General features: G+C 44.8%; 1 long non-coding RNA gene across 1 annotated transcript in view; it reads right to left on the bottom strand.

Annotated features, from left to right (window-relative positions):
• Positions 1-11,594: 11,594 nt before the first annotated feature.
• LOC125131480 (uncharacterized) overlaps positions 11,595-13,600 on the bottom strand; it is a 43,002-nt gene continuing 40,996 nt past the window's right edge. The window contains exon 5 of the long non-coding RNA XR_007135930.1: positions 11,595-11,705. This is a non-coding gene — a long non-coding RNA (uncharacterized LOC125131480). The remainder of the gene's footprint in view (positions 11,706-13,600) is intronic.

Below are 13,600 nucleotides of genomic sequence, written 5' to 3'. Positions count from 1 at the left end.
TGTTAAGCTTCACATATATTAGCTCATTCCTATCAACAATCTTAGAAGGTAGATGCTAGAAGGTGTTTAGTAACTACGTTTTATACCTGAAGCCAAGAAGTGAAGCAAAATACCTATAGCTATGAGTTAGTAAGTGATTGAACCCAGGCAGTGTATTTCTGGAATCCATCCTTCTGAGGACTCTATCAGTTAAGACTCATTTTGGAGGTGAGGAATAGAAACTCAAAATAACACTGGCTTAACCTAGATAGAAGTTTATGTCTCTTTTATGTAAAAGTCCAGAGGTCAATAGTTCAAGACTAAACTGGAGGCTCAACTTCACACAGCACTCAGGGCTCCAGGCTGCCTTTCATTCCAGTTCTCCTGATATGCAGTCTCATTTCCAACACCCAAAACAGATGCTAGAGCTTAGTTGTTATGTTATATCTTCTTTCCAAGCAGTCGGATGGAGGAAGATAGAAAAGGGATAAAAGACATGGCAGTTTTGTACTATGGACTCCTCCTAGGTGTGGCCATATAGCATTTCTGGTTATATCCCATTGATCACAACAGCAAGAAGGCTGGGGAATACAGTCATTACTCTGGATGGCTTTGTGACCCACTGAAACTGGAGAATTTTATTACTGAAAGAACGGGGAGAGGCAGTCAAGGGCTAGGGAATGTGTGGAGGCGCAGTGGGAGATAAAGCTGCAGAGGTGGGCAGGGGCTGGGTGAGGAGAACCTACCAAGACCCTTTCATTCACCACACTAATCTTTGGGTTCATCTCCCATTTTAGCAGGTACCAGGGAAAGGCAGGGCTATCCATTGAAAACCATCACTTATGGCCATTGACTGGTCCTCAAAAGCCTTGTACTAACTAGGCACTCCCAGAATACAATGCAGGTGTCCACCTTGGTGGTAGATTTGAGGCTGGTTCCAGTCGGAGACTCATTAGCTCATTAGGCTAAAACAGGGGTGGGTGGCTTCTGATTCATGTCTCCAGAGAGTCCAGAAAGAGGAGGTGGGGTGGGAGGACACCAGGACAGCCTTTAGGTTTTGAGTGGCCTCTGGTTGGCTTCTTTGCACCTCCAGAGAGGGTCTGGATGCCGCACACTGGAAAGCAACTTCATGGCTTCCAAAGATCCTTCCCATATCCAGTTTCTCTTGGAACACACAGTAAGACTGCAGTAGGGGTTGCTCTGTTCACATTTTGCCAGTGAGGAAAAGGAAGTCAGAATATCCCTGTGATATTCAATAGGAGGAGGTGAAGTCTTAGAATCTGTCTTTCCACAAAGTGCCAGGAGATTCTTAGGCTCCGATAACTCTGAGAAGCACCACACTCAAGGCGCTGAGCGATATGGGAAGGTCACATCTCACGAGGGTGGCAGGGGAATCAGGGGACCATAAACTCCATGACGACTTTCAGTTGTGTTTTTCATCACTAACGCTGCATCTCTACCTGGCACCTTGTAGGTACTCAACAAATATTTGGTGAAAGGATGAATGAAGACAAGTTTAGGTATGCAGCCTTCTTGGATACTACTTCTTGCCCCATGGAATAACCCTAGAATGAGGTCACATTTTTATAGGCTTAATGTTGACAAGGTAGGAAATACATACTATTAAACCCTCCATTTTAGAGAAAGAAACTGAAGTTAAATGATTTGCCCAAGGTTACACAGATTATAAGCACTAGAACCAAGATTCAAACTCAGGCTCTTAAATATTATTACTGTCTTGTTTCTCTCATAGAGAATAACTGTTCCCTGTCAGTAGGTTTACTGTGGCTCAGATCATTCCCCATGAAACAGAAAAACATCTATTCCGTAGGTATTTAATGTAATAGTTAAACCTAATACAAAGTGAGTCCTGTCACTTGACACCAGTGGTATAGAAAAGTTCCACTCTGCTTCATATCCTATTTGCTCATATTGAAGTGCCAAACCAGATTGACAGCGGCGAATGCATAGTGACCTTGAATGTTTACTTTACTCATGAGCACACATCTGTTTTCGTTAATGGGGATGAGGGCAATCAGAGGGAGCTCTCAGAAGCAGACGTCCTTGACGTGGAATTCTCTTCCAGTCTGTGAAGTTTTATCATCCCTCAGGCTGGAGAGCAGTTTGTCAGTTTAGACAGTGGCCTGTTGAACCCAGAAGCTTCTGGCTCTTCTGTTCTTTCAAAAGAGGCCTTGTTTCGTAGGGGCCCTTTGCTGAACTTGAATCTTAAGGAGATGTGAGATTTTGTGGAGTCACAACATCAAAAGGACCCCAAGGAGGTTTAGAAGAGGAAAACAGCTCTGTGGGGGTCCCATCTAAAAACTCCTCTTTTCCGGCAACAAATTCAAAGTACAGGAGTTGACCTCTTCTGATCCGCCTTCTCAGGGTCCCTCCCCCACCACTGCTCCTTTGCCACTTTTGAATCCACTGCTTCAGCCCTAGCATGTGTGGGGGAGGGGAAGTTGCCCACATTGGGAGTCGTTTGCATTTCCTTCCTTGGTTGACATGGCTTGATAGCAGGCATAACACACAGGTTGCACAGGCAAATGATGCCTTGTAATGCGTTTGGCATGAGCAGCCTTCATGTTTTCTTGCAAGTTCTTCATTTGTCTTAGCTGTACAGCAGCTGGCCCTTACACTCTCTGACTGCTATAAATGGGCACACACAGGCCGATGGGGAGTCAATCAGTGGGTTTCATGGGGACTTCGCTTTTTCACTCAGCTACCTCACCTGAAAGAAAAGTTGGAGACAGGACCATATGCTTCTTGGAGGCAAGTAACTGTGACTAGGTTTTGGAACCCACCACATCACCCAAAGTGATGAAAACACCTGTCGACCGACTGACGTTACATCCCCTGACATTTGGTAGAAAGTGAGGCGTTTTCAAGGAGCAGCATATGAAAAAAGAGTGGAACTATTGTATTTGGAGTGAAGTAATGAGGTCCTGCTGTATAGCACAGGGAACTATATCTAATCACTTGTGATGGAGCACGATAGACGATAACATGAGGAAAAGAATGTATATATATATGTATAACTGGGTCACTCCGATGTACAGCAGAGGTTGACAGAACACAGTAAATCAACTATAATAACTTTTTTTTTTTTTTTAAAGAAAAATAGAAGTAAACCTGGGAGTTCCTGTCATGGCTCAGTAGTAACAAACCCAACTGGTATCCATAGGACGAGGGTTTGATTCCTAGTCTCATTCAATGGGTTAAGGATCCAGCATTGCCATGAGCTTTGGTGTAGGTCGCAGACGCAGCTTGGATCTGGCATTGCTGTGGCTGTGGTGTAGGCTGGCAGTTGCAGCTCTGATTCGACCCCTAGCCTGGGAACTTCCATATGCCACAGGCATGGCCCTTAAAAAAAAGAAAAGAAAAGGAAAAGTAAACCCACATATAAAAGAAATAGTGGAGGTAGGAAGTAAGAATACAGAGGGTCTTGGTAGTAAGTCTGCTCATGAAGCAGTCATAGTCTGATTTTGTATTTCTTTTCTAACTCAATAAAAATGTGATTTTTTTCCCCTTGGTTACAGAAGAAATATAATGACTTATGGTTCAATACTTCCATATGTGATTTCTTAGACTTTTGACATTTATATCATACTGCTTTTTTGGTGTGTGTCTTTTTAGGGCTGCATCTGCAGCATATGGAGGTTCCCAGGCTAGGGGTCTAATCAGAGCTACAGCTGCCGGGCACATCCACAGCCACAGCCACGCCAGATCCAAGCCTCGTCTGCAACCTACACCACAGTTCACGGCAATGCCAGATCTTTAACCCACTGAGCGAGGCCAGGGATCGAACCCAAGACATCATGGTTCCTAGTCAGATTCGTTTCCACTGCGCCATGACAGGAACTCCTATATCATGCTTCTAACAGTTATGTTATTGGTTTTCTGAGATATCTGCTCATTCCATTGGGAAAAGCGTTTTTTTATTAAAAAAATTTTTTTTTTCTTTTTAGGGCTGCCCTTGCAGCATGGAGGTTCCCAGGCTAGGGGTCAAATCAGAGCTACAAGTGCTGGCCTACACCACAGCCACAGCAACACAGGATCCTTAAGCCACTGAGTGAGGCCAGGGATCGAACCCTCATCCTCATGGATCCTAGTTGGGTGTTTTAACTGCTCAACCATGAAGGAAACTCCTGGAAAAAGCATTTTTGTTTTTGTTTTTGTTTTTTTAATTTTATGGCTATACCTATATCATATGAAGCTCCAGGGCTAGGGACTGAATCTGAGCCACAGCTGTAAACTACACTGCAGCCTTGGCAACACCAGATCCTTTAACCCATTGTGCCAGGCCAGGGATTGAACATGTACCTCTGCAGCTACCTGGGCCACTTCAGTCAGATTCTTAACCTACTGTGCCATGGCAGGAACTCGTGGAAAAAGCATTTTGCAATACATGTAACCTCTGTTCATGCTGGTCACCTCCTTTCACTGCTCCATCCACCCCCATGCCACATTTACGCTTTCCCAAATTATAATTCTGCCAAATCAAGGGCTCTAGAGGTCTGCATCTCATCTTCCTGCGGTTCTGACAGAATGTGAGAGTGGGCAAGCAACAGATGGTTAAAGATTTGAGCAGGCAGGGATTCGTATCCACTCTAATGCTCTTGAGATAGATGCACCTGAGAAAGGTAAGTCTAAGCATGAGAACCAGACATCATCTTCAAGGCTATTGGGAACCCAAATAGCCTTACCCCTTCCTGAAGTTTCCCCTGCATAAGCTTGGAGGGAGACGAGCCCAATACCTTAACACTTTCCAAGCAGGACTCCAGGTTCCCCAGCACCCGAGAGAAGGAAAGATAACTGATATCGAGCTTCCTGCCAATTTTGTCCTCTGGGGCACTCAGGTTGGATTTAATTTTATATAGAAAGATAAGGAAGGGGAGTTCCCCTGTGGTTCAGTGGTTAATGAACCCAACTAGCATCCATGAGGATGTGGGTTCGATCCCTGGCCTCACTTGGTGGGTTAAGAATCTGGTTGACCTATACCAGAGCTTTGGTATAGGTTGGAGATGCAGCTCAGAAACCACCTTGCTGTGGCTCTGGCATACGCCAGTGGGGCTCCAGTTCAAGCCCTAGCCCGAGAACCTCCATAAGCTGTGGGTACAGCCCTAAACACACACACACACACACACAGACAAAGATAAGGAAGGAGTTCTCGTGTGGCTTAGTTTGGGGTTCAATCCCTGGCCTTGCTCAGTGGGTTGAGGATCTGGTGTTGCCATGAGCTGTGGTATAGGTGGCATATGCGGCTCGGATCCTGTGTTGCTTTGGATCTAGCATAGGCCAGTGGCAATTCAAGCCCTAGCCTGGGAACCTCCATATGCGGTGGGTGCAGCCCTAAAAAAAAAAAAAAAGAAAAAGTCAAAAAAAAATCATGGTTCTCTCCCAGATAAAATTAGATATAGACGTGTATATAAGCCTGTTCTTGCTGCATAACAAACTACCCCAAAATTTAGTGGCTTAAAATATGTTCAAGATCTGTGGATTGGCTAAATAGCTCTAGTCTGGGCTGACTGGAGCTGAGTGGTTGAGACTGGCTCATTCGTATACCTAGGATGGCTGGAATAGCTGGGACAGCACGGTCTCTCTATCCACAGTGTCTGTCATCCTCTAGGTTACCCTCAGGCTGCTCCTAAAGCACTAGGAGAGATCAAGCCCTAATGCACAAGCATGTTTTAAGCCTCTGCTTATGTTACATTTGCTGATGTCTCATTAGCTAGAGTAAGTCATGTGGCCGAGCCCAGAGTCAAAAGTGGAGAGGAAGACTCAGTCTCTTAATTGGAGGATCTGCAACATATTGCGACCACTTAAAAAATATGCCACACCATGTGACTTGCTTTGGCTAATAAAATGTGAAAGCTTTGGGGGCAGAAGCTTTAAGAACAATGTATGCGTCCCTGTATTCTCCTTTCCTTCTCACACAATCACCAGATACCCTGGAGATGGCAGTTGCTCTGCCTGTCCCTGTTCCAGAGTAATCAAGATGAGCAGAGTCTCCGTGTCAGTACAGTCTGCACTGGACGTGTGGCTTGAATAAGAAAGAAACCTTTGTGATCTGAAGCCAGGAGACAAAGTAGAGATTTTTGTTATTGCTACAAAACCTGTTCTATCCAAACTAATATAAAAATGGCACAAGCATTAAAGCAATTTTTTTTTTTTTTTTGTCTACTTGCCTTTTCTAGGGCCGCAACCACAGCACATGGAGGTTCCCAGCCTAGGGGTCTAATCAGAACTGTAGCCACGGGTCTACACCAGAGCCACAGCAATGTGGGATCTGAGCTGCATCTGTGACCTACACCACAGCTCATGGCAATGCCGGATCCTTAACCCACTGAGCAAGGCCGGAGATCGAACCTGCAACCTCATGGTTCCTAGTTGGATTCATTAACCACTGCGCCACGACGGGAACACCTAAAGTGATATTTTAAAAGAACAGTTATTTATATGGGAAAAAGAGTTCATGATATAATTCTATATAAACCAGCAGCCTATAAAGCTGGTATATCTTTGCATATGTTATTTAGTCTTAAATTTGTCAAAACAAGCAAACACAGAGACACATATCCTTAAAGGAACTACTACATCAGAATGTTAACAGTGTGATTACAGGTAATTCTGACTTTCTTCTTTCTTCTCTGTATTTTCCAAATTATCTATACGGAGTTTGTATTATCATGGTAGAATATGTTATTCTTTTCAATCACTACTGATCCCCTCCCTGTCCACTGTCAGGTGACTTACTATGTCTCCTATGGGAAGCTTTTATGTCCTTATCTCATTGGGTTTGGTTTTGGTCATGTGACATACTTTGGCCAATGAAATGTGAGTAGATATGGCATTCACCGTGTTGGAAAAGAAGGTTTATGATTCATCTTGAGTTGGCCAGTTCTCTTGCTCTCTCCCAGACATGTCCTATGTAGAAGCTATTCTTTCAGCCTGGGACCTGAAATTAGAAGACAGAGCAGAGCCCAGGATATAAGATACAGGAAATATGTATTTTCTCTGCTCCCGGTTCCAGGCCCAGAGCTCTTAAAATCCTTGTAATAAAAGCAGTAGGAGTATCTTTTGTTCTAATATTTGATCTTTGACTCTCATTTCTGACACTGAGCTCCTAAATCCCTTGGAATTTTCCAGGTGATATCAGTGTCTTTCATTCTAATGAGGTGACTCTTGGTGGAGGGTCTGGTCACCAGAAAGACCAAGCCAGGATTAGAAACTTGGAATTTCCAACCCCACCCCCACTCTCCAGAGAAAGAAGGGCTGGAAACGGAGTTAATAATGTGATAACGTCCCCATAAAATGTCAAAAGTACAGTGTTTGGAGAGTTTTGGGGTTGGTGAACACTTGGAGGTGCTGGCAGATGTGCACCCAGAGAGGGCACTGAAGGTCCAAGGCCCTTCACCACACCTTACTCTATGCATCTCTTCCATCTGGATGTTCATCTGTATCTTTATTTATTTATTTATTTTGATAGGCAAGAAATAGATTTATTAAGATAGGATGTTTGTGAGAGATGCAAGTAGGCAGGCAAGAAGGTTCTGCCCATCTGTATCTTTAATCATATACTTTTATAATAAAAAAAATGGTAAAGAGTAAGGGAACTGCTTTCCTGAGCTCTGTAAGTTGCTCTAGAAAATTAATTGAGCCCACGGAGAGGGTGGTGGGATTACGTGGTCTATGGATCACTGGTCAGCAGCACAGCTGACAACCTGGACTTTCTACTGGCATCTGAAGTAGTCAGGGGGCAGGAGGGGGGTGCCTGTCTTATGGGACTGAACCCTTAACACCTGTAGGATCTGCTGCTATTTCCAGGAAGATAACGTCAGAATTGAGTTGAACTGTGAGACATTCCAGCTGGTGTCATAGAATTTCCTGGTATGGAAACCCCCCTTTCCCACCCCCGTCTACCCCCACCTGGTGTCAAAAGTTCTGTTAGTGTCAGAGTTCCTACTGTGGCTCAGCAGTAACAAACCTGATTAGTATCCATGAGGACGAAGGTTTGAACCCTGGCCCTGCTCAGTGGGTTAAGGATCTGGCGTTGCTGTAAACTGTGGTGTAGGTTGCAGATGAGGCTTGGATCTGGCATTGCTGTGGCTATGGCTGTGGGGCAGGCTGGCAGCTGCAGCTCTGATTCGACCCCTAGCCCATTCAACCCCTAGCTCGGGAACTTCCATATGGCACGGGTGTTGTGAGTGTGCTTGTGGTGTGAGGGTAAAGAGGAGACACACAGGAGGAAGACTGAGTTTTTCTTACTCACAGGGCCTGGTGAAAGCCACAGCACACCTCAGCCTCCAGATAGAATGAAGAAGAAATAAGCCATTGTTGTAATAAGTTGTTGGGTTTTTTTTAAAAAACAGCAAACTCACTAAGACAATTCCTTTTTTACTTTAAAAAATGTATGTAGGAGAGTTCCTTCTTGGTTTAGTGGTTAAGATGGCACATTCTTCACTGGGGCCCAGGTTCAATCCCCAGTATGAGATCCCACATCAAGCCGCCGCTGCATGTGGTAGCCAAGAAAAAACAAACAAACCCTAAAATATGGCCATCTGTGACTCAAGTCACCAAATTCTAAGTCCTGCCCATAAAGGATACTGCTTTCTTCTTATTCCCCAGTCTCTCTTCCTCTCTCCTTTCTTTCTTTCTTTTTTTTTTTTTTTGCCTTTTCTAGGGCCGCTCCCTCAGCATATGGAGGTTCCCAGGCTAGGGGTCGAAATGGAGCTGCAGCCGCCAGCCTACGCCAGAGCCACAGCAACTTGGGATCCGAGCCACATCTGCAACCTACACCACAGCTCATGGCAACGCCGGATCTTTAACCCACTGAGCAAGGCCAGGGACAGAACCCGCAACCTCATGGTTCCTAGTCAGATTCATTAACCACTGCACCATGATGGGAACTCCCGTTAATGATTTTTTAAATTGAAGTCCAGTTCATGCATAATGTGTACAATACAGTGATTCACAATTTTAAAGGCTATACACCATTTGTAGGTATTATAAATAGGGAGTTCCTGTTGTGGCTCAGCGAGTTATGAACCCAACTGGGATCCATGAGGAGGCGGGTTCCGTCCCTGGCCTTGCTCAGTGAGTTAAGGATCCAGCATTGCCTGTGGTATAGGTCGCAGACAAGGCTCAGATCCTGCATTGCTGTGGCTGTGGTATAGGCTGGCAGCTGTAGCTCCAATTCAGCCCCTAGCCTGGGAACTTCTATATGCTGCAGGTGCAGCCCTAAAAAGAAAAAAAAATTGCTATATTCCCCATGTTCTCCTTCTCTTTTCATTTACAAGGTGGGATATGATACTACAAAAGCAAATTGGCCCAAAAAATCAGTTTACGGATCCAAAGCCTGCCCTATTTTCTGGGGATATACCAGGATTGTCATGTCTTTGGACCTGAGGACAGGTAGAAAAAGGAGCTCATCTCTTCCTCCTAAAATATTTTAGCCCTGGTAGAGAATATAGCCTGAACTGGAAGTCACCAACCAGCACTGAATCCTTGCCATTCCAAATTAAAACTGAAATATTTCATCTAAAGCCTGGCTAAAGATGTTCATAAAAAATGAAGGATTGGTCATTTACACACAACATATTCATTTATTCAAAGAAAAAAATGACTTTATCAGTTTTCTGTAATTTTTTTTTGGTCACACCCTTGGCTTGGGGAAGTTTCCAGGCCAGGGATCAAACCCATGCCACATCAGTGACAACAATGGATCCTTCTTCTTCTTCCTCCCTTTTTTTTTTTTTTTTTTTTTTTAGGGTCTCACCTGCAGCATATGGAAGTTCCTGGGCTAGGGGTCGAATCAGAGCTGTAGCTACTGGCCTACTCCACAGCCGCTGCAAGCCAGATCCAAGCCACGTCTGTGACCTACCCCACAGCTAACAGTAATGCCAGATCCTTTAACCCACTGAACAAAGCCAGGGTTTGAACCGACATCCTCATCCTAGTCAGGTTCATTACTGCTGAGCCACAATGGGAACTCCTCTCTCTCTCTCTCTTTTTTAATGGCCACACCAGCAGCATATGGAAGTTCCTGGGCCAGGAATCAAATCTGAGCCACAGCTGTGACCTATGCCATAGCTGTGGCAAAACCAGGCCTGGGATTGAACCCATGCCTCAGCAGCGACCTGAGCCACTGCAGAGACAAAGCTGGGTCCTTAACCTACTAGGCCACCACGGAACTCCATACCTAATATTTTTTAATGAGTCCCATCCTGTGAAGTATGAAGGAAGCTTACATTTAAGTGTCTCAGGATCCCCACTCCCATCCCCACCCCGTCTTCTCTTCTCTTCCAGATTGCCTGGAAGTAAAAATGGTTTGCTCCTTGTGTCACTGGGGAGGTGGACAGGTGGAAACTCAGATCCTATGCTGCTTCTTGGATCTTCACTGTCTTTTAGGAATGATTTCCCTATGTGTCTGGTCACCCCTCATTCTACTAGCACCTTCTACAGATATCGGGCAAAAATACCCCAGGTCTGCTGATCCTTAGATCGTCAGGGCTGGAGTCCTCCTAGTTAACTTGCCTCATCTCAGTCTCTGCGGTTGTGCATTTCGTTGAAGACTGGCTGGGATTCTCATTTGATTCCCAGCTCAGGTGGTCTTCCCTGCAGCCCCCACATTGGTCACCCTCTGCTGAGCTTGCCAGCAGTGCCATCAACTACCTTCTGTGTTCTTCGCTGGACCCTGGGGGCACTTCTGGATAATCTCCATCCCAGATGGGAGCTGGGGATGGCTGGGCTTCCCCATGTCCCATGTCCCCATGGCAGCCTAGACTGGTAGACTGGGGATTCTGTTTCACTCCAGTTGCTGTCCTTGTGCAGAAGAGAAAGGATGTGAGATAGACTGCCTGCCCCTGGTCTCAAGTGAAGGTCATGGAAGGAGTGGGCCATTGTTCAAGGATTGAAAGTGAGGGCTTGTGGGCTCCTGAAACCGAACAAGATTCTCTTCTGTTTCTCCAAGAGCCATGCTTGGGCCATGTTTGGGAGCGTATTTCCCATCTGTTTTTCATTTCCCCAGCATAGAATGTGGGAGGCCAGGATCACACAACATTCCCTTCTCATTCCCCAGATGCCTCTGAACTCCCTTCTTTGAAATTTTTGTTCCCATCCATGCCGAATTATTTGAATGGCTCCCAGCACACACCATCCTGTTTCATACTTCTGAGCCTTTGTGTGTGCTGTTTTCTCTTCTCAGACTGTCCTTCTAATACCCACTTCCTATTTTTTTCCTTTTAATTTTATTGGAGTATCACTGACTCACAAAGTTGTGTTAGTTTCAGGTGTACAGCAAAGTAAATCAGTTATACGTGTGTATATATATATATATATATATATATATACACACACACACACACATACATATATATATATACACACATACACATATACATACACATATACATATATATACACACACATATACATATATATACACACACACATATATATATGTTCCTTTTCAGATTCTTTTCCCATATAGGTTGGTACACAGTATTGAGTAGATTACACTGTGCTATACGTTGGTTCATATATAGTAGTGCTAACACCACTTCTACTCAGCCTCCAAGACATTGCCCCAGACTCTCCCCAAGATGCTCACTTGCCTCTTGGTAATTTGCATGATGAATTTCATCAGGGATCTGTTGTGTACATCTTCATCAGGAGAATCTAAGATGATGAGGGGCAGACATCCCATCCGAGGCATCTTTGTTTTCCTGAGACACAGAAAAAGTGTTCAGCAAGTGTTGGTTTGAAAAATTAAACCTTCAGTTAAGTAGACATGGTAGCGTTCTATATTTCTTACAATTGCATGTGAATCTACAATTACCTCAAAATAAAAAATTTAGTTAAAAAAAAACTTCCAGGTGTTCTCGTTGTGGCTCAGTGTAACGAACCTAACTAGGATCCATGAGGACTTGGGTTCGATCCCTGGCCTGGCTCAGTGGGTGAAGGATCCAGCATTGCCGTGAGCTGTAGTGTAGGCTGCAGATGCGGCTCGGATCCCGAGTTGCTGTTGCTGTGGTGCAGGTCAGCAGCTATAGCTCCAATTTAACCCCTAGCCCAGGAACTTTCGTATGTTGTGGGTGTGGCCCTTAAAAAACAAAAAACAAAAAAACAAAAAACCCAAAACCTCAATACCTTAACAGGGCTAATTATTCTCCAAAGCTCAGGGTCATCCCCTGGAAGAAAATCAGTCCAAGGCCTTTATGAAGTGGGGGATGGATGCTTTGAACTAAGAGTAGTCAGGTGCCTGGTACACTTGCCCTCAAAACAATCAGGTCATAAAAGGCTTCAGGTTGAGGGAAGTTGAGGCATCAACCAGCACATACAATTATACCTGTTACAAAAAGGAGCCCTTTCAGGTAGATAAATTAGGAAAAGTGGCCCTCCTCTAAGGTTTATGGGTGGACAGTATTGTGTAAGGTATAAAATACAGCACCCCTTCCTCTAGATGCTCACATCCACACAAACAGGTAGTGTTTGCTTAGATTGGAATATTACTTGTGTTGTAGCAACAAGTCAGTATTTTCTGTTCATTTTCTTTTTTCTTTTTTTTTTTTTCCGAGTTGGATGAAGGCTTAAGTAGCTGAAAGTGGGGATCTGGGGCCCTCAGGCCCTCTGTTCCTTTTCTTAAATGAGTCAGGGTAAGCAAAGAGTCAGCGTGTGGTTCATTCACCACAAAAATTAGTTTCCCTTTAGTGAACATCTCTTCCTTTTGGGTTGGTTCCTAGTGGAAGTTCTTGTCAGATACAGTCATCTGTGGGGGATTTATTTCCCTGCAGAGTGAAAATAAGGGTCCAGGAACCAGTCTAAGCCCCCTTTACAAGCGGCCCTACAGGATTTTGTTAATCAGGCAGAAGTATGCATTTTTGGTGAAGATTATAATCTGCTGCCTGGAGCGGGTGCAATCATGGCCAGTCAAGGTCTCTTCTTGCCTTGTATGTCTGTAAGTGTCTTTGCAGCTATTATTGCCTTTGATTTGTTTTCCCAAGACTTTGAGCTCTTTGTGTGTCAAGACTTTGACTTCTTCACACCTGTGTGCTGTCATACCAAGGCGGCACAGACACACCTATTTCAGGTGACATGCAGCAGCACAGACATGCATCTTCCAGGTGACATGCAGCAGAAAGGGCAGCATGGTTTCCCGGGGAAGCCTCCATGTAGAGGCAGCAGAAGGTGTGAGTACCCTGGGCTGCCACCATCTGACGGAGAGATGTGTGCTTGACCGACTTGTGTGGAATGCACCCCAGAAACGGCTCCAGGGGAAGGAGCCCGCCCTGTACTACTTGATGGACTTACAGGAAAAGCATGGCGAGAACATCTGGTGTAACACGTAATACTGGGCATTTCCTGGTTGAGGAAAGAGTCTTGTTCAACGCTGGAGCCTCCAGAGATCAGCCCCTGGCAGCAGGCTGTTCTTCCTGGAGTGAACACAGACTCACTCAACAAGCCTCTTGCCAAACTACCAAAAGGGCGGCTGGGGTTTTTCTCTCCTCTGGCACCAAGTAGGTAATTGGGCACTCAATAAGTGTTGAATGAATAGAATTATTATTGTTAAGAGGAAACTCATGTTGATTTCATTTAAACTTGCTCTCCTCCCACACGCCAG

Source organism: Phacochoerus africanus, chromosome 7 (genome assembly GCF_016906955.1).
Source record: "Phacochoerus africanus isolate WHEZ1 chromosome 7, ROS_Pafr_v1, whole genome shotgun sequence".
Classification (NCBI taxonomy): Eukaryota; Metazoa; Chordata; class Mammalia; order Artiodactyla; family Suidae; genus Phacochoerus; species Phacochoerus africanus.
This window is presented reverse-complemented; position numbering and strand designations above follow the sequence as displayed.